Here is a 23,171-nt window from a genome sequence, read left to right as displayed (position 1 = left end):
AGTTGTATGCAGCCGGCCTCCGGGATGTAATAAGTACTAATGCTGGCGTCCAGGGCGGAGGTGATGGGGGCAGGGAGCGCCTCGGAGGAAACCCTCGGCTCGCGTCAATCAGCGCAACTTTTTATTTTACAGATCACGCTGCAGAGTGCTTCCAAGTATGAACAAACCTAAACGAAGACAGCTGGCAGAGGCTCTCGTCATCTAACTCCTTCCAGATGTGCGGTCACATGCTGCAGTTTCTGACTAATGACATCCCTGAGGAAAGCCCTGGGGATGCAGCAGTGACGGGGCGGGCGAGAGGCACGCCAGGAACCTGTTGGTGGGCTGACAGCACTGACTCCCTAGGGGCTGCTGCCTGGAGACCCTGGCTGGGGAGGGACCATCCACCATCCCTCTCTTGCCCTTGTGATCAGCAGGGCTCGGAGGGTGGGACAAGGCTGCCTCTGCCACACCGGGCACCCAGGCAGCTCTCCACGGGTGGGTAAAGCTACTGAATCCAAGAGCGGTGTCCTGCAGAGATAGCTACTTCACGGTCTGGAAACCAGAAAACCACACTTAGTAGGGTTGTGCTGGAGCAAATTAGCGATGTTTTCTGATAACGAATTGAGGTTGAAGCGTTTATGCTGCTTCCCGCTTGGGAGCCTATTCAGGTCTGCCTGCGTGATGCCTCTCTCTGCCACAGAGATGTCTCAGAAATCAGTCTGGGTGGGAAGATTTGTAAATCCTGCTGCCTCCCCCTGAAATGTCTGTCCTGCATGTCCCCATTTTATGTTCCTGCATGGCCTGGGTTGTATTAGAGCTGCGCGCAGTCTCCAGTGGGTTTAGTTTCCTCACCCCTTTGTGGGTGGGGCTGTGCTAGTTTTATAAGCTGGGGCCAGGGAGATGCTCAGTACCTCAGAATTGGGGAGGATGAGGACCTCTGACCCTAGGTGGGAGATCGTGTCCTCCCAGAGTATTACATCCTTCATGCTATCTTTCAGAAACTACATCCAACCTGAGTCCAGGCTTGCTGCTGAGGCAGAGAAGTAATTTTGGGTTTTCCCATGGTCCCTGTTTTCCCCCTCTTCCTCTGCACACCTTTGTAATTAACCTCTGAACTCCAGCTAATCCCAGGATTAGTGCATCATGGGCTATTGGTTAGGGCTGCCGCTTGTGTGTCCTGGCATCTCTGACAAACATGCAGGGCGGTCTGGAAAGCCAGGTTGCTGCTGAGGAGGAAGGAGGCTTATAATGGATGGGGGGTGGCAGGAGCCCGGTGGGTGGTGAGAGCTAATCTGGGGGTCACCTGTGGCTGATAATGATCTCCTGGAGCTCAGGAGCAGGGTGGAGGGGTGCAAAGAGCCTGAGGCAGCCACTTCAGCATTCCTACCTTCACCTCTTCTGTGAGGCAGAGTGGGCTGCAAAGGGAAGGGGAAACCTGGTGGGCTTTCAGTGAAAGGTGTAAGTATCTCCTCTGCCTGCAGGTGTAGGCAAAGGATTAGCTTATAGCTTTTGGTGCAGCATCTCCTCCAGGACCTAGCTATGCACGTGTTTTCTCTTGGGAGGGTGTCCTTGGGCAAAAGGAGAACTTGTTCATGGGGTTTATTCAATCTCAGTTCTTGAGATGCACTCCAGGTCTGTGGGTGAGCTCTCTGCTCCCCTCTCAGCCTTCCTTTGCCTTGTCCAGGCCTCCCCAGAGGCAGTTCACAGCTCCCAGGTGACCAATTTTCCAATAGAGCCCCAGACAAATTCATGTTTAACCTAACAGAGGCAGTGCTGTGACCTCTGTCACTTCACTTCTCCCTCAAGATGAAAACTCCCAGCCCTGATGAAGCATGCAGCAGTACAGTCAATTTAGCCATGAGAGCTACTTTTTACCTCCAAGACATCCAGCTGTGTAATGGACCGCACGGTTGAAATAACAGAAGTAGCAATGGACTCGTGCTGAGATTGTGACTGTAAAAATGTGAGGGTTGGCCCAAAGGAAAACAGAGACTGGAAAGGAAAACATCATGGATAATAGCTAAGACACGCAGAACAGACCCCGGTGCTAATTTCTGCTAGCTGAGGTGTTTGTCTGTGGCCTTCAGTGGCTGTTAACCTCCCTGCCCTAAATGCCTGTGCCTCTCCTTCTGATGTAACTCAATGGGCTGCTCTGGGACACCCCTGGGGAGAAGGATGAGCCCAGAGGCTGGAGCAATTCCTTGCCATGGCAGCAAGGTACTGAGGGCTGAGCCTGGTGGGTGACACCCGGAGGGGAACAAAACCCCGGGAAGGCACTTGGGTTTGCAGCGGTTTGGGCTGCAGCTTGCCTTCCTCCCCTAGGCGGAGGAGCAGCACTTTCCCCTTCTTTCACTGCGCCTGGAGGAGGGGAAGGGGAGGAGAGCTGCTCTTGGGAGGCTGCCTGGGGAGCAAAGAGGTCAGCATGAGCTGGCAGTTTGTTTGCACCTCTCATTATGTGGAGCTAGGAGTGGGGCTGAGCCCTGGGAGGAACAGGCAAGCTCGCAGAGGAAGCGGGCGATAAGCTCCCGTCCCCACCGTGCAATACACTGTGTGTGTACAGGATGTTTGGTTTCCTATCGATCGCGTCCAGAGGTGGTTGGGGATGGGGAGACACAGAGACAGGCTTTGTGGTTTCTTTAATCTGATGGTTTCTCTGCCCCTTTCTTCTACTTGCAGGCAAGTTCGTGCATGAGGCATGCAGAGTGACAAGCCGGCACGCTCTGTCCCGGCACTGGCTGTGTGCAGGGAGGTGGGCTGTTGGCTGTCTCAGGAGTGACTCAGGTTGACGAACCCGATCGTGGCCAGGCACAGGAGGACCTTGCTGGAAGGTGTTTTTTGCTCCTGGGAGCTGGTCTGGCCCTGCACTGTGGGACAGCTGTGTGCAGAGGAGCAGTGGAAAGGCGCTGGATGGGCAGGATCAATGTGAAGGCAACATGCATTAACTGGATACAGGAAAGTGGTTTCCAACTCCAGTGGCCACAGCATCATGTCATCTGAGATGTCTCAGCCAAACTCAGTAAAATGGTGATGGCCCAACCACAGCCATGGATCTGACATACAACAGACTGAGCTGTTGAGGCTCCAGCTACCCATAGCCCATAGTGGTGACCCTTTCTCCAGCAGTTTTGCTCCCTGCGATGGCTTTGCCTCTTCTGTGCCCAAGCTCCCCCCTCAGCTCTTGCCACTTGCCTGGGTCTCCCTCATTCCTGGAGTGAGAAAATCTTCCCTGGAGGAGCATATCATCCTGCCTAGAGACGATCGTCTGCCACAGGGGCTTCACCTGCATGAAATGCCCATTTTGTCCCTTAGCTGCTAGTGAGGGAATAGGCGAGGTGAATCCACATGAGGACAGGACCATCCCAGGGACTTATGCTGAAGGCACTGTCCCTACACTGGGGCATTCTGAATTGCCTTCTTCTGCCTGGAGGATTTCACTGATGGAGCAATGTAATCCAGGTGTGACGGAAAGTGGAGCATTGTGCTTTGCTGAAACAACACATCTCCTGTGAGAGATGCAAACTGTGAGTGTTGGAAGGATGAAGGACTGCGGTGTGAAGAGATGTGAGGGATGTGCTGGAGCACTCCTTCCCACGGTGACCTGGGGCCACCTGCCAGAGTGGGAAGGATAAATCAGGGGAGCCCTTCCCTCGAGTCGAGCAAGCTCACCTGAGCAGAAAGATGCCAAAAAGACAATAGGAAACTGGTAGAGAGCAGCCCAAGTCAGAGATAGGTGAAGGCTAGTAACTACTGCAGGAGAACTGTGATATCCAACAGTGAAGCAGAACAGCTGTGGGAAGGAGGGGCACGGCATAGGTGAAGAGGCTGGACTTCAGGGAACATTTCTGAGTCCATAGGACTTTATCCCCAGGAAGGGGCTGGCTTGTCCCTGTTTGCTTGAGTGGAAGCTGACAGGACTGTTCATGGGTCTCAGTCACACTCCAGCTCCCTAGCAGGAGAACAGGCTAGAGGGAAATTAATGGGACTTTCCCATCTCCTCACCCTTCCTAGCAATGGTGGTGAAGGGGGTACTGGGGAGGGAGAGGTTAGGAAATACAAGGTGCAAGTACCTCCAGGGGCATCAGATTCTGCCCCACCTGATTTTTGTGATAAGAGGGGGAGCCCAGGTGTGCATCCTGAGCCTCTGAGCGATGCTTTGTTTTTAAACACTATTAAAAAAAAAAACATTTAAAAAAAGGCTTTTGAGATGATCCTGGTCCTGCCACATCACTGGGTGCTGGGAGAGCTCTGGGCTGCTCAAAAGGAGGACCTGGGTAAGCCTCAGGCATGTCGCTGGGGAATCCCCAGCTGTAGAGACGAAAACTGCTGGGAAGAGGCACCGCCAGCTTCTGTGAAACACTTTCATTCATTGCCGTCCAGATGGGAACTGATCCTGGCAAAAAGCAGCGAGGGGATGTGTTTCATTCCCAGCAGAGCCAGCGGGGGCTGGTTTTGATCAGAATCAGAAGTGATCTGGCGCTGGACCTCAGCATGGCTGATATGTGCAACCTGCTGTCCTGAGCACCGCTTAGCCTGGAGGAGGCTCACTCGTGTTTGCATTTGAAAGGGCCTCCCTCACTCCCTGTGCTCGCATTGAATGGCTTCCAAGGCGGCTTACTTTTCTCTTTTTTTATCGCCGTTATTATTTTTTAATAAAGTTCCCTGATTAGCTTCTCAGGCTTCGTGGCGGAGGGGCCTGGGAATTCATTTCCTCTCCTTGGCCACTCGTGGTGGTTTCCAGGCCAACTCAGCGCTGCTGTGAGGGGGGACTCAGCGTGGTGGCTCCCAGCGGGGCGAGAGGAAGCCCAGGGCACCAGAGATACCAGAGGGGCCACTGGGTGCCAGGGAATGTCAGTGTGGGGGCAAGGGGGCTGAGTGTGGTGCATGTGTGGGGTATCCACCTCTGGAGATTGCAGCATTCTGGAGGGAGAAGATGTTCATCGGAAGAGCGGAACGTGAGCAGTCTTGGCCCAGTGAGTCAGGACTCAGGGGCTTCGGCAGTTTTATTGAGAGGGGTCTTGCATTATGGGTTGAATAAACCCAAGGGAACAGGGGAAAGCATAACTCTCCTTGTATGTAATATGGGGAGGGGGAGAGTTTCTCTTCCTCTGCTTGGTTTTGTTCTCCTCTGGATCTGCTGTGAGGCTTTTCTCCAGTCCTCAGATAGCACTGTTTATGAATACCAATTTTGTAATTATGGTATAAATAACAAACACTAGCAGTAATATCAATGCATAGTATCTGTTGCTATTTGCCCCCTATTCTGAGGGCAGAAAGAACCCAAGCCTGCATAGAGAGGTGACACTGTGGATACCATCAGCTCTTCTCTTTTTACTGGCTTCTCCATTTTTTTCCCCGCTCCAAAACCAAGAAAAAACTTTTCCTGCCTTCCTCAGTGTGCTGGCCTGCTGGAGTCCAGCAATGTGGGGTCCCAACAGGGAGGCAGGTGGGTTGTAGGAGTCCAGGCTGGGTTGCCCTCGGGTCCTGGCTTGGCAAAACGCCACAGTGACAAACATGGCTGACCTGGGGAGGCACTTCCAGTGTATCCTGGGGGAATTTGGTCACTGTGTGAGGACGGGACGAGTTCAAGGCTCATTTGCCCAGAGCTCAAACCGAGGCAGGGTGGGGACAATGGTGTAAGTGGATTGGAGAGGTGGAGAGGCATGAGCAGAAGAAGCTTTGGGCTCCTCACCGAGGGGCCTCAGCCAGCCTGACTCACCCAGAGCCCCAGGCAGACAGAGGGGAGATCCCGGTCCAGGGTGGGCAATGTCCAGGGAACATTCACCTTCACTATTCACCTTTTCCGTTCTCTTCCTCTGCCTTCCCCATTGGGGTCCTTTGCTCTTTGGCTGTGTTTCTCCCTCGCTGCAGCACCTCACCTGCCCAGCTTTGGTCCTTGGCTGGCTTGGGGGAGAAGCCACCCATTGCTAGTACATGTTGCTTTGCTTGCCTTCATTTGCTCTCCCCAGCTAATATGTTGAGGATAACATATCTCTCCCTCCCTTTGCCTCATTCCCCTTTCCCCTTCATTGCCTGTATTTCTCTCTCTCTACATCCCTGTGACTGAAACTTGGCAGGAAAACCAGAGACATGCTCAGTTGTTAAAATCACTACTTCAAGGAAAGGCCAGCGCACAGCCTGAAGCAGTGGAGGGGGTGGGGATGGGCTCTCAGCTGATCCCCATCATTTCCACGTCAGCTGGGAATGAGATCCCTTCTCCCCTTGCTAGCAATGGCCCCTGCCTGGCCATGGAGCACTGGCAGTGCTTGCCTACCTGAGTGGGAGGTGGGATCTGCTGGGACAACCTGCTTGATGGTCGCGCCCTGACTTTTGGGTTGGAAGATGGATGGCAGCAAGTGCTTTGGGGAGTCCTTGGGAGGGGGGATAAATGGGAAGCAGTGTCTGGAGGTTCAGGAGCAGATCCCTTGGCCTGGGCTCTGGAACAAGCATGCTGGTGTTAAACAGCAGTGCTTGGGTACACGTGTGCGTTGCTGGTGTTTTTGTGTGTCTGTGTTTCTTAACACAGTGGGATGCTGCTCAGGCCAAGTTACATGTACCCAATGAGTGTGCTTTCTGTGGGCAAAGGTTTTGTCTTTCCTCGCTGCTCCATCCATCCCCATTTTGGTGCTGCATCCCTGTTCAGAGCCTCATGTCCAACTCTAAGCCACAAAATGACAGGACAGGAGGCAGAACGGGGAGCAAGTTGAAAAGGACCTCAAGCAAGGGAGCACTGTGGCCTTGTTGGTATCTCGAAGAGGAAATAGGAGCAATGTATCTGTGGAATGAGAGGTACAGAGAAATCCAGAGAGGCTTTGGTGTGTCGCAGCTTTCAGTCTTGGGCAAAGAGGGCACAGGCTGAAATGCAAAGGGGCCAAACTCCAGGCTGATGAAAGAGGTGGTTACGCAACCCTCAGACCCAGCTGAACAATAAAGTGTAGCATTTTTAATAACACGTAACATTTTTAATGACCAACAAGTAGTGTTAACCAATTGCTTTATAAAGTGCCCCAGGTGGTGCTGTTTAGCCACTGGAGCTGGAATCTGCAGGGAATTTGGTCAGGGTCATGTTCTCAAGGCTGAGTGCCCTGCTGTGGCAATGGTGAGGAGCTGGACTCATGCAGTCAGGAGGAACCCCACACAGAACAAGGGGTGCTGTGGGGAGCAGAGGTGATGCTCTGCCTCACTGGAGCTGGTGCTCTGATTGTGACCCTGCTACTGTTTTCCAGTGTGGCAAGGTGGCAGGACATCAGAATAGATGAGACCTCCTGTTTCAGTTTGGCAAGAAGCAGGCTAGCAATTGGTGATTGGGTCTGGCATGGTAAGAGAAGGGCTTGTGGTAGCTGGCTGGACCATGCCCTCTTCAGCTTCACTTCACTCCACCTGCAGCTCTAGTGGCATTTTTACAGCATGGAGTCACTGGATCTGGTTGTACAACAGCTCTGGGCAAGACTGGTCTTTGATGTGCTGTGGTTTTGTTCCTGCAACTCCCCCATGAGATGTCTTCCAGGCAATGTCCCATGGGACAGTACAGATGCAAGACATCATTAGGTCTAGAGCAGATGTAAGGCAAAGCCACAGCTGTTCTCAGCTAAGAGTGCCCCATTTTGGGCTTGGTGGCAGTGAAGTGATTTGAGCAACCTGTTCAGAGCAGGTCTGGCTAAGGCAGATCTTAGGAATGACGGGAACAGGCAGTCTTCATAAGCCATCCTGTCCCCTTGTTCTCCAAACATGTGGATGCTGGCCAGACCATATGAGGTTGGCTTGTCGCTACTCATAGTGTAAAAGTGCCTCGCGGGTTCTGTTAGGAAATCTCTGGTGTCCCTCGCGTGGGATCTTGGGCGGACCTCAGCTCCCTCATTGATTTCAGCCTACCACCAGCATGCTTTAAAGGAAGCCAAACTGGAACGCTAGCTGTGATGGCCCTTGGAAGCCACCGTCTCCTGAGCGGAAAGGAGCTTTATGAGCGTTACTGGAAGCTGCTGTGGCTGAGTTACCAGAAATAAACCACTTCGATTTGAGGCCAAGTGCTTGCAGACCACTGCGTTTCCCACTCTGGTAGCTGGGCCACCTTCCTAATGCTTTTGCTTCTCAGCAGGGAAATATTCTGTAAATGCCACCCACTGCTCTTGCTGATTTGGGTGGGTGGCAGTGAGGCAGGAAGACAGAGGTGGGTGCCTTGCTGAAGGCTCCTGTTAGCATAGATTATTACTATTTTTTTTTTTTTTGGTAGAAGCGCCTTTTGTGGGAACTTCTCCGTTTCAAAAGAAGTAGCAAGAATAGCTCCTTTTAATTCACAGGCAATTGCAGGGCTGGGGGCAGGAGGTAGCTGGAATGAGAGAGCTCTACCCACAGTCCGGGAGCAGAGGATGTGTCCCTGGAGAGACACGGATGCCTCAAACGGAGGTTTTGCACGCACAAGGGTGGCAGGATAAGTGGCCCTTAGCCAATGCATCCCTGCTGTTCTCCTGCCTGTCTTTGGTTTTAATTAAACTGCAAATATGACGCACGAGCTACGTGTTAACCTGCTTCCCATCAGGAAGCACGGGGGCTGATGCCTACACAGCCCTCGGCAGCTTTCTTTTCCCAGTTCCCCAGGAGAAGGGGGTGGTGACCCATCAGCTCTGGCTCCCAGGAGGGACTGAGGCAAGGAGGGACTTGCCTGCTGCATGCAAAGGAGGGAGCCCTCAGCCCAGTGCTTTGATCACAAGTCTGTGTTTTCTCCTCCCTGGGAATACCTGGTGAAGAGGCAAAGGCTGAGAATGATGCAGGGATGTGCAAAGGTTCTGTGGGGCTCATGGGAAAAGTTGTGACTAGTACCCCCTCTGTGTTAGGATGGAGCATTGTCTAACAATTCAGGACTCCTGATAATTTCCCTCACCTAGCCTTTGAGCTTTGTGGAGGCAAAGAGCCTGCCACCAGATACTCTTGGCCTGTGATGGAAGCTGCCTTCTCCAGCAGGGTCCTTCCTCAAGGGCAGGTTTTTTTTTGGTGGAAGGAGAGTGGCAAGAGCCCTCCAGGGCTGAGGCTGGGGACCTGTTAGCGGCACGTTCTCCCTGCTTCGTTGCGAATGCAGCCAGCCTTGCCTGCAGCGTGGCCAATGCACCGAACCTGCCAACTTGGCCAGGATCCTAACCCCAAATAACAGCCAGTTGCCAAACAGTGCCTGGTTTTCTGCCCTGAAGTCAGAGGGAAGGAATGTGGGTGACTCTGCATGCCGAGGCTATCGATGCCGTGGTGGTGGTCAGCGCCTCTTGGTGCTGATTGCCAGGAGCTTCACCAGGGGCTGGGAACCAGCAGGAACCCTTTCCTGGGGTGCTGTGTGGTCCCGGCTTGGATGTGTGGGGCAATGGCCCCAGGCTGGGGCAGTGCCTGACTCTGGAGTGAGTCAAGGTGATGCTGGAGGGTATTATTGTGCCAGCTTGCGTCTCATGCTTGGTGTGAGATTTGGTAGCTTACCGTGCACGTGGGGCTGCAATACCCTGTCACGTTATCTCATGGAGCTGGGATGATGGTCCCCAGTCTGGGGTTGGCCAGACCGCATTGTCTGGCACAGGACCTGCTCCTTCTTATGTACCCTCTTTCCTGAAGCCCTCAGAGGCCCATGAGGAGCAGGTCATGGGCTCTGCAAACCATTGCTGCAACTGACACTGTGCTCTTTGCTGTCCTCCAGGCTCTTCCTAGTGACATGGCCAATATTCTTTGCTGCATGATCAGAGGGCTGATTTTCTCCATTGCCTGAAGAGTGCAAGCCTTGCCACGTGGTGGGAATGGCCATGGGTGTTGGGATGGAGGCTGACTTCTTGTCAGCCTCGGTAGAGAGAGGCAAGCGCAAGGAGAGATTTCCCTGCCCTTGAACCAGCAGAAGGTGGCAGATGTTTTATCTTCATCCCAAAAGATCCTGAGATAGACCTCTCAGCAGAGGACATAGCAACTTTTTGAAGGGGCACTATCCACTTAAAAATGTCCTTCTCTCACATAGTTATTTGTATCCTATTGCTGAGCTGTGAAGTTCCCAAGAGCCCAAGAGCGGAGGAAAACACTCATATTCGGCTCCCAGCTGGGTTGTGCGGTGCGTGTGTCAGCACTTTGGGTGCAATCAGCTTTCGTCTGGTCAGTGAGTTTCTTCCGTTGTTTGGGTGGGCCTTGCACAAACCTTTGGGGAGAGCGAAAGCTTTTTTAGAAAGTGGAATATATGACTGTGAAACCACAAGTGTGATGGAGGGTCTCAGGCGTGGGTAGGAGAGCCAAAACAGCTCCTGGCTTTCAGGATGTTAGTCACCATCACTATTGCTTTCCTGACGTCTTGCTCCTTGCTACCCACCTTTTGTCAATTCTCCATGAATCATGTAGAATTTTGGGAAGACCACGCTTCCCTCACTATCTGTACAATTCATAATGCCTTGCGGCTGCTACTATGACTTAAAAAAATGTTAGTGAAATAACCACAACACACTCATTTTGGAAACAGATGAGAGTTCAAATTGACAGTTTCCCTCTATACTTAGGAGTAAAGCCACAGCTCCTGAAAAAGCTCCAGCTGGTATGAGGCTTAGCACGCGTAAATGTCCATGAATATTTGAGGTATGATATTAGGAAAAACTTTCTGTCAGGCTCGTTAATGCTGGAGCAAGCAACTGAAGGGTGCAATGGCAGATCCTTCCTCTGGTGCTTTCAGAGAAGTGTAGACTAATACATCCCAGATAGTGCTGGTGATGCCTAAGCAGGGCCTCTTTCATGTCTACACCTCTATGATCTATACTACTTTCTATTCTGGAAAACAAAGTCCTGTTCAATATCTCTGTTTTTAGACTTGGGTGCTCTCTGATGGGCTGAGCTGAGATCACAGAAGGGTCTGCATCCGTCCATGGCCATCCTTTGTGAGAGATCTGCCACATCGCTGACTGAAATGGCTCCTAGGGGAGGGCTGCAGAAGACAGAACAGGAAAGCAGAGTAAAAGTTACAAAGATGTGGCTGAAGTTGTGATGCCAGTTGTATGCTGCAGAAGTTCCTGGAAGGGCTCCCTGGCAGAGGCACGAGCTATCCCATACAACTCAGCACAGTAGCAACCCCAGGAGCTGTGGCTTTAGCATGGAAAGACAGCAAGCTCCAGCACACCTGGGCATGACAGAAAGGACACTGGACTGAGCTCACCTGCTTGGGCAGCCTGTTACTAGGTGGCTGTATCCAGTGTCTTACCAGAAGCCTGGATGCAAAGGATCTGCTTTGGCATCCGAGACACCATTGTGCTTCCAAGAAGTAAAATTACCCAATTAATGTTATTTTTGGCTTATTTAAGATGCCAGGGGTAGGCAGTATCATGTAGAGTACAAAAGCAAAGGGGGTTAGTCCTTCACACAACCCTTGGGTAAGCATCAGGTGCAGAAAATCTGTGACCCCTGAGGATAACTATTCAGACTCAGAGAGAAGAAGTCCCTCAAGGACTGTTAGATATGAAGACAGCCTCTGGCCCAGGAAGTCCTGAATGACAATCAGCCTGGGAGAACATGTGGAGGCAATATCACTGTTGGCCTGCTCTTCTTCTCTTCTCCCTCAGGCATCTGCTATCAGCCAGCACTGGAGACAGAGCACTTGGCTAGATGGATGCTAGATGGATGCTCGCTTTGACCCAGCACAGCTGTGCTTTTTCATTATGTGTGGAGCCACAGGGAAGCTGCCATTGCATGTAGAGTTTTGCCTATGACTAGCCCTGTCACATCAGATCATAAATATTTCGCAAGGGAAAGCTTCACAGAGCCAAGCCGGCATCCTCTCCCCTTTGCCCTGTGAAAATGCAGATCACCTCCCATTCCCAGGCTGTTGATGCTGGCCTGCTTATGCTGCTGGTGCCAGGGTGTGTGTGCCTTGTCCCCTGCGGGCACCCAGACATGAAGGTCCATGGGGCCAGGTGGGAGGTGGACCTTTTGTGCAACCATGTTTGAACCCTACCTCTGTGCTTACAGAGGGAAGTGTGCCAAGAGGGAGGTGACCCATGGGAGGTCAAGAGTGAGAGGTCAGATGGCCCTTTGGTATCTTTAGCTAAACACTGCATGATTTGTGCAGCGCAAATTCCCCTGGGGAAGAAACTACACAGAGCCCTGTGATGGGGAAAGGAGCGAGACAGTCCATGCACAGGGCTGCAGAAAGCTGCCTGGATACTGTGAAGAAGCTGGGATTCATGCCTGGTGAAGGACGAGGGGACTGCTGAAACAAAGTCCATGGCCAGCAGGTTAAGGGGGGGATGATTCTGCCCCTCTAGTCCACTTCATGAAACCCCACCTGGAGCACTGCATCCAGCTCTGGGGTCCTCCATACAAGAAAGACATGGACCAGTTGGAGTGGGTCTACAGGAGGGCCACAAAAATGATCAGAGGGTTGGAGCATCTCTTTTATGAAGAAAGGCTGAGAGAGTTGAGGTTGTTCAGCCTGGAGAAGAGGAGGCTCCAGGAAGACCTTATTGCAGCCTTCCAGTACTTAAAGGGGGTCTGTAAGAAAGATGAGGACAAACTCTTTAGCAGGGCCTGTAGCGATAGGATAAGGAGTAATGGTTTTAAACAAAAAGAGGGTAGATTTGGAGTAGACGTAAGGAAGAAATTTTTTACGATGAGGGTGGTGAAGCACTGCAACAGGTTGCCCAGAGGTAGTAGATGCCTCATCTGTGGAGATGTTCAAGGTCAGGCTGGATGGGGCTCTGAGCAACCTGATCTGGTTGGAGATGTCCCTGCTTCTTGCTGGAGGGTTGGACTAGATGACTTTAAAAGTCCCTTCCAACCCAAATCATTCTATGATTCTGTGATTATGCTCTGAGATTTGGTGAGAGGCACAGCTGACACCAGTCGCCCGGCACTGCCATGTTGAATCCTGGTGGCATGCGAAGGCATCCCCCACCTTGGCACCACTGTGTGCATCAAGGCTGAGGGCTTCACACGGAGCTTCCCCAGACGAGTCTGTCAGGGAGAGCTGGGGCTTGGCATGGAAAGGCGGGCACAACACCTTGATTTGAGACCCTCTCGGGCAGTGGCTCCGGGCTTGGGTCTGCTGGCAGAAGATCCCTTTCCAAGGCTCCTGGAGGAGTCTCTGTTGGTGGAAAGATTGATCAGGCTCCTGCTCCTTCCTCCCCCTTTGCCTGGTGCCCTCCTTTGGGATCTGTGGCTGACACAGTGGGGTTTTTTGTTATGCTGCTTTCCTTTCCCCTCTCTGATACTTGCAGAAAAGATGGGGATGGAGCCGAGTGGCTCCCCTTTCATGCCAAAAAAGACAGCTTTGGTTAATTGGGAAGAGAGAGCCAGGTGTTGGTGGGGCACAGCCACTGGCCAGGCCCCGAGCGGGGAGCCGGGGCACCCCCCGCCATATTTGCACAGGGCTGAGCGCTGCCCCCAGGCCCCCTGCTCCCAACCCTGGCCCCCTGCGACCTGCTCCCAGACGGGGCGGCCAAATGGCTGCCCCCCCTCTGGCCCCAGAAAAGCTCTCCACACAACGAAGGGGCTGTGTGACCTGGCTGCTCCCAACTTGGTTGCTATAGGAAAGGGAAGAGGCTGGAGAGAATGTGTGGGGCCTATTCACGCCCCCAGCCCCGATTCACAGTGCCCCTGAGGTAATGTTTGCCCGGCTCGCCGTGATCTTGCCTGATAAAGGGGCCTCCTAAAAGCAGGGGCGGGGGGGACCAGACCAGACCGAAGGGGTGGGAGAAATATTTGCCTTGAATGCCAGTAACATGTGGAAATGGGGAGGTGGGGCAGGAGTGGGGGATGATAAGAAAGGACCCTTTGAAAAAGAGGGAGGTGGGGAAAATTGCGCGCCGGGCGCCCGGCCGATCCCACAGGCTCGCTGCCTCTGTGGGGTCCGTCTGTGCAGGGGGTGTTGGGGTTCCCTTCACCACAGCCAAATGATGACATTTTACAGGTACAGGTGTACAGACCCCTATGGTGAGGTCTTCTTGTGCCCAGAGGTTTTCTCCTGACACCAGGGATCCAAAGGCAGAATCAGCTCTGCAGCAGCAGGGTCTATACGCCTTTCCAAAACTTACCTTTATTTCTTTCTACTTAGCTGTCTCACCCTGAAAGTTCTCGTTATTCAAATTATTACTATTATAATAATGTTTCTGCTTTGGTGCAGTCAGAATGCCCTTTGGGCCCATCTTTTTGCAAGCTGTTATGGAGGATGGGTTTTATTTTGGAAAACCCCTTCAGCTGCATGTGAATCCTGGGAAACAAAAGCAAAATTCCTGTTGCCAAAAAACAAGCAAAACAAAACTCCAGTGATCCTACACATGTTTCCCTGCACAGATGAGGAAGAGGAATTTTGGCACAGGGCAGGCGGTGACCACCTCTTAAATTTTCATAGCTGATCTTAGCAAATATCCTTTTTGTACCCTTGATATTCTCCTTGGCTAGCCTGATCAAAGCAATGAGACAAGCACGTTGCTGCTGTCAGGATACTTTGCAAGATGAAGACTGCATCCAAAATGCATTTTCAGTATTGCTTACGAGGCCCAGAGGTTTGCTCCTCAGGACACTGTTATCTCTCCTCCGAAGGAGGTGTGAGGAGGGCAGTGGGAACATCTGGACCCCCAAGTCCAGAGAAGCAAATAAAGCTGGGGGAAGGTGCAAGGCAAGGGATCAGTCAAACCGTTCAGAGGACTATGTTTTAAATGAGCTGTAGCTGCTTGGCCGGGAGGCTCAGTATCAGTGGGCATGGCTGGATGGAAAGCTCTTCCCAGTGTGCCACTGGAGTCAAAAGAAAACGAAAATGGGAGTGGGATGGAAGGGAAAAAAAGAGAAAGCAGCAAATATTATAATGGCGTTTTCTCATGGGAAGGGAATATACTCTCCAGCTCTGGTAAAAAAGAAACAGAGGGGGCTGGGGCGCTGCTGTTGAGAATGACTGGGAGCCTGGGAACAGCACTTCTATAATGAGAGAAGGAAAAGATGAGGGTGATTTAGGATAAGAAATGTTGTCGTTGGCTTTGACTAGAAGGAGAGCAGGTCTGCTCCTCCTCCATCTTTTTAAACGGCACCTATCATCGTAGGAAGAGGCCAGACTCCAAACAGACTATGAATATGGTTTATAAAAACTTTTGCTTATGCTGAGACGAGAATGCCGAGAAGTGGGTTTCTCAGCCTTCTTTTATTATGAGGAGTAACACCTCACTTGGGAAAAAAAGGAAAAAAAAATGAAGCCCTTGTGTGTGTGAGCGAAAAATAAAAGGAACATCAAAATGCTCAGCTGATAACTTTGGGAGGAGAAATAGTGTTCAGAGAGGTGACTTCTGGACCTCAAAGGATAGCGCTGGGGGAGGGGCAGAAAGCAGCAACGTTGCTTTTGTTTGGGATTTAATAACACTTTGGTGGTCTTGCTGTCCCCCTTGGCAGCCTTTCCACAGATGGCAGCCTACGAACTGGGGAATGTTGCCCCTCAAGCGCTGGGGATATGCAGGGCAGCAAACAGGGAATCTGGGACTTACTGTAAGCTTTATATTTAATTTCAGCAGCTTGATTGGGGTCCTGCCATTGGGTCAGTTGCTGTTAATCCTGTATTTGTATTTACCAGATACGTCTCACTCTGTTTTCTGGAATTCCCCTCCAAGGAGATCTGATGGGTGATGCAGGCTGCATCACAGAGAGTTTAGCTTTCATTCATCTGCAGAGGAAACAGACTCATTTCAAGCTTGCTGTTGCTTAAGCTTGAAGTCCCCCCTGCCCCCTATTTTTCATTAATTTAATATCCATCAAAGGATGTTTTTACTCTTGGATGAAACTGTTTCTTTAAAGCCTGTGTTGCAAGTGACCTGGTGAGGCTGTGCACTGTTTCTGAGCCCTCTGAGAGTTCCTGTGGCTAGCACGGATTAAAGGAACTAGGTCAGATTTCTAAACTATAGCATACATGATGCTGCTGTTCCAGCTGGACTACCTATAAAAGCTGGAAAAGAAAATCAGAGTCCTGGAAAGAAGTTTTGTTGGATGTGCACTTCCCAGAACTCCCCCAAAAAGCAATCCAACTGTGCAGGCTGGAGTGGAGAAGCTTCAAAAGGTTTTTCCTAAATCAACCCAGCCAGCTGAAATCCACGGGGAAGCTTGTGAGAATTTTGCTCACAAGATGGACAAATAATGCAAGCAAGCAAAATGGAAGAAAAAGCATTTTTCTACATGATGTCACTCCCAGCATTATTTTATGTGAACCAGTGCATAAATAATAGTGTTTCTCCTTCAGCCTTAAACATAGGCAGGAGGACTTTACCATCCACTGCAAAGTAGTTCTGTCTGGGATGGGACAGCAAACTGTCCGCATGTACACAGCAGGACTGCAGAATGGCTTGAGATGCACAAGGAAAAACAAGTTTGCAACCCACTGAAACTCCTTCAGGGAAACAGAGAGACAGAACATGGCATGCCGTGGTCCTAGGTGGAGGACTCCGCTGACTAGGCAGAGGAACTATGCTGTCCATCTCATGAACTTTTTTGATTCCTAGCTTCTGCGAAAGAGTGCTAGCTGCTTAAGCCAGGCTGGAGCCTGGCCAAAACAACATCCTGATTCTGTGGCAAGTGCTCTGGGATCAGACTACATGTGACGAGTACCCCAGATTCGTGTTGCACCGGGAAGAGACTATTGTCGTGACCCCTGCTGCGCCCTGGGAAAGTCACTCGGCCCTGGCTCACAGGAAGGAGAAAGCTCACTTTCTCCAGATCCAGGATTTCCTCCTCAGCCCTTCCCCTCTCTCATGTGCTGCCCCACATCTTACCCTACTCTTGCACGCCAGGGTCAGAAAGCAGCGTGGAAATGTTGCATGAGCTGCCAGCCTTCCTGTGCCAAAACCAGGGATGGTGCATTGCTGTCTTGTCCTCCCCGATGAGAGAGGTGCCTCAGCTCCTGCCCCGCACTGCCGCCACTGCCCGCATGGCGCCAGCCTGCGAGGCTGCCCGCAGGACTGGGCAACCCTGGCACAGATTGAGCATGGCTGAGCAGACTCCTCAGCGTGGGAAATTTCTAAAGAAGCAGCCTTCTGTAAACCACATTTTCATGTAACTAGTCTAAATATATTTCAGTTTCAAAACACACACTTAAAAATAACTTACAGAAATATTTATATGGACACCGAAAGGAACTTTCCAGCTTTGGGGATTCAGCCTACAGCCCACGGCAGAGCCCACAACTGCCTTCCTGTTCAGTCACTCTTCACTTGTTATTGCATCTCTTGTTTTGGGAGTGTTTGAGTCTCTTTTTCCTTAAGTTATCTTACTTCACTCCACCCTGCCTCATGGACTCAGAGGGCTTTGCTTCAGTGAGGTCAAGACTGATATTGTAGGATATTTTTTCTCACAGTCTCAATCATCATAGCACTCTTGATGGTGCAAGTTTTCTTTCAGATCAACAGTGGCTCAACTCGAAGAATTCAGCTGCCCCTGGGATGGGGCTTGACATGTATTTGGGAACTCTCTATCATTTTCTTGCCCCTCTCTGTGCTCTTCATTTCTCTACTTGTCTCAGTTCATGTGCTGCTTGGGGCAGACCTAGCTTTTGACACATGTATGTCAGCATTGCACAGTAGGCCTAAAGATGGGAGTTTGACTCTTCTAGGTGGTTTTGCAACAAAAATGCAATAGTAAGGGTAATAACATAGCCTCGTGGTTTCCACCATCGTTTATTCATTGCAGTCAATTCTTTCTGCTGTGGCACTGTCAGCTATCTGGAGGTGTACCAACCACTTCCCCTCATCTATGTGGACAATCCCTTTTGCTAAAGAAAGGCTAGGCTCTTACTAAAGCATCACAATAAGGTCAAGTCCGCAAGTCCGTACTATACATCACATGGGAGAGAAGCAGAGAAGCAGCCTGACGGATTGGGACAAAGGTTGGCTGATAAGTATGTGTGGTGTCATTTGTCTGTGTGCCTTGGCTTTTCCAAAGACATTCTCGAAACCCAGGAATGTCTTCTAGGAGGTTTGAAATGTTTCAGTTTTTTATTTCACCAGATTTTATTTTTAAATCACGACACAATGTTTGTTCAGTACATATTGCAGTGTTAGTGAGAATCTGTCCTATGTTTAGCAGGAACAAACAGCCCAGAGGAAGGTGTGCTTGCTATGATGAAGAGTATTTGGTTTACAAGAGAGGTCAGATGAGTGCAAACCCCATTGAAGCTGTATGAGCAATCAGTCTTGTTCAGTGCTGCAAGAGGAATTGTGCCTAAAACGTGAGCTACTGGATAAGTTCTGTGACAGGAAACATTTGAGTAGCTCTAGAGGCAGTAGCTTGCATAGGAAAAAGCACAAACACTTGATCAAAACTAGTTCTGCAGTGTCTTTTATGGGAGCAGCTTGTGACACTTTAGTGTGTCACCACCAATGAGTCTCTGGTTTTGATTTTCAAAGTGAGGTTCAGCACCCTACTGGTTTGCTAATGATTTTGCCTCTCTCTCTCCCGCTCCATATTTCTTTTCTATGTAGAGCCTGGAGAGGGGTATGTGGGTGAGTGTGTGTTAGTGTTTTTCATCAAACTATAACCTAAAACTTCATACAAAGCAGTATGACTCTGGGTCACCAATTAAATGCAACTAGCTCTGAAACATCACACAACATCTATTTAAAACAGTCCAAACTCCAGGCTTGGATTAAGATCCGGGCATTCCTAAAAACACAAGATTAAACTGAAAGCTCAGATTTCCTTTAAAAAAGAAAGCTTCCTGCTTTCTGCCTGCATAGAAAAGATCAAAACCCTGAGCTAAAGAGAAGTGAGGCAACAGCTTCTTCTGGGGTCCCAAAACCCCAAGGGCGCGGTTTAGTGCTTCAGTTCGCCTGACAGCAAAGCTGGGCAGAGGTTTCTGTCCCAAAGCATTTGCTCCCACCCCTGCACTGAGGTTTACTGTGCCTTTGGTTTTGCTACTGCTGTCGTCTACAAGCTGGACCATGGAGTGGGTTACAAAGGGGCACAAAACGTGCCTTAATTTTAGAAGAGTTTTTTTTAGCCCAAACCATTTGAGTGAATGAGCTCTCTCTGTGGTCATTACAGTGATCTAGTGGGGCGAGGGGCAGCAGGAAGGACAAGCTGCTGTGCAGGGTCAGGAACACCAGGCTGGGGCAGGAGCTTCCTAAGCAGCTTTGCTGCCAAGGAAAAATCATCATCAATATGCCCCTGAGAGAGCACAACATTGCAGCGTGGGTTCAGGAACAAGCAGCCAGGCTTGGGAGAGGCAGGAAACTTTTAGACCAGCTTTGTTCTTGGAGAAAACGGATCCAGACTCAGACGCTGAGGTAGCAGCTCTGAAGGGGGTGAGCTGTCCTGCTCACCTCGTTGGAGTGTACTTTCCAAGGCTCATCCATAGGAGACTCAAGCAGGCTCTTGCCATCACCATGGTCACAGGTGTTCAGGGCATTATTTACATCCCCCCGGAAAGACTTCCTTCCATAGCACAGACCTCACAGTGCCCACACTGGCAGCGGGATAGAGGGAGGCCTGGGGCAGGGTGGAAGCCCATGAGTCACCAGTCTTGCTTGAAGCAGGACACCACCGCTCCATGGAAATCTCCCATCTCAATGTGGCACTCCCTGACCCCACGTAGCTTTCTGAGAAGATTACAGCTTAAACTTGGCATGCCCAGGGACTGCAGAAGGATGTCATTGTAATGATTAGAGGCTGATTTTCTTTCCAGAAGTGCTGGGGGAGTTGGATTATGTTTGCACCAGGAGTGAGAGCAAAGACTGTGCTGGAGGCTGTGATCCCCAGGGACTGCAGTGTGGGAGCTCCTGGGAGCCCTGCGGCAGGGGTACCAGCTCCCACCATGCTCTGGTGAGACCAAGCCAACTAGCATACCAATTTCAGACCAAGCCAGTAGAGGTCACAGTAGGTCCAACAAATTCTCCATGCCCTCATTCAGCCCAGCCTGCCCTCACATCTTAAACAGTTCACCACTGGCTGACTGTTATTAAACCCTCCACCTACTCAACAGCCTGAGCAAGCCCAACAAAGCCAGCTTGTGGCTGCTGGGTGTCTTCCTGGAGGGAGCAATTAGCTGCTTGAGAGGTGGTTGCAACTCTTCCCTGGTGTGTACTCCCGCTGTAGCTAATGTACAATATCTTGGTGGTAAAATCAGTCATGAGGGTGTGGACGTGTTGTCTTCCTGTCATTGCACAGAGGGAAAACACTAGACGTGCCAGCCTGTTGGGCTCTCTTATCTTCCCAGACCTCTCACCTTCATCCTCTCTGTGCCAAGTTCATGCCCAGTCTGGAGAATGTTCCTGCTGCCTGAAGGTGATTGGATCTGCAGGGGACTTGGGTTTGTGTCTGCCTGTTGTGCATCATCCCCATACCAGCAACTGCTCTAGGAAAATTGCCTGAGCATCTCCATGCCATAATCTGGGTAGATCCCTGTTGTCCTGGACTCTGTTCATGTCTTTGACAAGAGTTGCGACGTTCCCCCATGGAGGGACATGTACCACAGAGGCAGGCAGGCTTGCAGTCAACCAGTCCATGTCCCTGCTCAACTACAGCTCCATGAGGAAATAGCACGCGTGGCAAATGCAAGACCAAATTTGTATTTCTCTATACAGAGATACTGGCTATTTCATTCATCTATTTCTAGCAGTGATATCTTGGTCAGGGAGGAAGCAGAAGTCAAAAACTCTCTTTTTCTTAAGTGAATATAGGAGCCATGACACTCGTATGTCTGTGCTGAAGACAAGGTCTGCACAGGGTCAGGCTGTGGTCAGCTGAGGTCTCCCACAGGCTACAGAACCTCTTGCCAGGCACCTTCCATGGCTTTGGAGCCCACCATGGATATGATGCATGCCACTGCCTGGTGGCCCCAAATGCCCAGGCTGTGCTGTGGAAAGCGTGAGATGGCTGTGGCTGGGTGAGCTGGGGAGTGAAGCCTAGTAGCTGGTTCCTGAAGGTCTCTGCCACTGGAGGGGGACAGAGCACCTCGCTGTACAGGTAGGTCCCCCCCACACCCTTCCCAGAGGAGACCCTCCCATGCCGTAGGGCTTTCAGCCAGTTCAGCCTGGTGGATGGGCCACTGCTTGCAATGCCACGCCCTGGAGTGGGTCATCGCGGGATTGCGCTTTTAGCAGAGGAGGGGAGCAAGAGGAGTTTGGCAAGAAGGCAGCAATTCACACAATAGTGCCGAGTCCACTGAATGCTGCTGAGCCTGCCACCATGGGTGGCCCAGCACGTCCAGGGAAGGCTGTTGCACAGGAGCCTGGCAGGGATGGGGGCCGAGGGCTCTCTGGAGATGGATGCAAATCCCCTTTGAGCGTCAGATGTGCTCCTGATGGTCTCTGATTTCCAGCTGCTTTGGTCAGGCCATTCCCATCACCTTTGGCCCTTTGGAGGGACACTCACAATCTTTTCCAGGAGCCTATGACTTGAATTACTTGAGTGGGGCAATGCTGGCCTGGTGCCCTGGCCCTGGTTGATTTGCAGATGCTTTCTGCAGATTCTGGGGAGATATGTACAGTAAGGGAGCTGCACTGGCTGGGGTCAGTTCTGTACTGGGATGGCCAAGACCACCTGAATGAGGTGCCGTGCGAGGACACTGTTGGTGAGGTGGGTGCCGGGCTCTGAAATGGCACATTTTGCCTGGCAGAGCTTCCCGCGGAGCAGTGGCAGCAGAGGATCTCTCCAAGGAGATGCAGCCTCAGTTCTGAGCACGGGGAGGCCACCTGGTCGACTGGCACCCTGTTCGCTCAAACTGCTGTTGTGCCAAACACAACACAGACCTGGGTGGCAGCTCCCCCCGCCTATTTTGGGAGGGTGTGGCAAGCTGGGAGAGGCTGTTCCCACAGCGGGCTACCCCAAGGAGCAGGCACCTTTTTCCTGACCATCTTGCTGCAGCTGACGAGACCCGATCGATGAATGAAGCGGGGTTTGGCATGCTGCCGTCAGGCACAGGCTGCCTTGTGCAACTGTGTGTGATGCAACTGAACTTTATATAACCTGACGCAACACTTATAGCTGGAGTTTAAAGCTGCAGGTCTCGGGTCGTTACCGTATGGTGCACATACGTTCCTGGCTTATACATGCTTGAGGTCAGCCAGTGTGTGGACAGTAGCACAGCCCAGAGCGACTCCAGTTTTACTCTTGGGCTTGAAATTGCTGCAAACAAACAAACAACTGTGGCTCATTCAGGGTCAACAGACCGAGGGCAGCGGCAAGAGCCAGTATATTGCAGATGGCAAGTGTGGAAATGTCATCTGTGCAGCTCAGTTCCTGCCCTTCATTCCTACTTGCAGTTCATCCAGCCCAAAGCCTCTCTGCGCACTCCTGTCCCGCAGCCCTGGCTAGTCCAGCCCTGGGCCCCAGTTCTGCCTCCGTCCCACAGTCCCCAAATGCCTGGGATAGCTCAGTCCTCATTTGTAGCTCCTCTCCCTCAGGTGCTCCTGAATAGCTTTCTCTTGTCACACGAAATCATGATGTGGAGCCTTGGATTCTGCAGAGCTGATACTTAGCATGATGCCTTTGGAAAGGTGGCATACCCTTTCCTAGGGCAGGAGACTGACGCTCTGCAGGATAGTAAAATGTAAGATAATTGCCTTAAAACTGCCCTTGGCCTGACTTTCACTGTTGTCCATCCTGAACTTCAGGACAAAGTAATTCCTCTTCTTTTTTTTTTGACATTTGTCATGTTTAAGCTAAAAGAAGACAGAGGGGGGTTGCTGGCCTGTTGTTTTCCATACAAGCAGTGAGAGTTTGCAGCTGTTGTGAGGTTTGGCGTGTGCATGATGCCCACACAAGGCAGGGGGAGTGGGAGCACGTCAGGGAGGAAGGATGAGCCCCAGAAAATAACCAGTCACAGTACCTACTTTTCTTTCTGCATCAGGAGGATCCTGCAGTGCCCCTCACTGCTGTAGCATCAGGCCAGTCTAGACAGTATATCTGCCAACAGAAGTCACTTTCTCAGGCTTTTCCATCTCTCCCCTGCCCTCACTGGGGGACGCAGTTCCCTTGCAAGCGAGAGGAAGCAGCAGAGCCTGGAAAGAGCCAGGTCTTCTTTTTGCATGAGGATCAGGCTGGCAGTACCCTAAGTATCACCTTCCCCCCCTCAGGGGAAGCTAATCCTGGGCATTGCCAGCGCTGCCGAGTTTGCATGGAAAATGCCACTAGCAGGAGCCTAGGCAGCAACTCGTTCTGAAACCTGACTGGGAGGGGACAGTGATACACGCTGGTATCCCCTTTCTGACGTGAGTCGGTACCTGTGACTCACT

Source organism: Chlamydotis macqueenii, chromosome 3 (assembly GCF_036417535.1).
Source record: "Chlamydotis macqueenii isolate bChlMac1 chromosome 3, bChlMac1.mat, whole genome shotgun sequence".
Lineage (NCBI taxonomy): Eukaryota > Metazoa > Chordata > Aves > Otidiformes > Otididae > Chlamydotis > Chlamydotis macqueenii.
Note: the sequence above shows the minus strand (reverse complement) of the source record.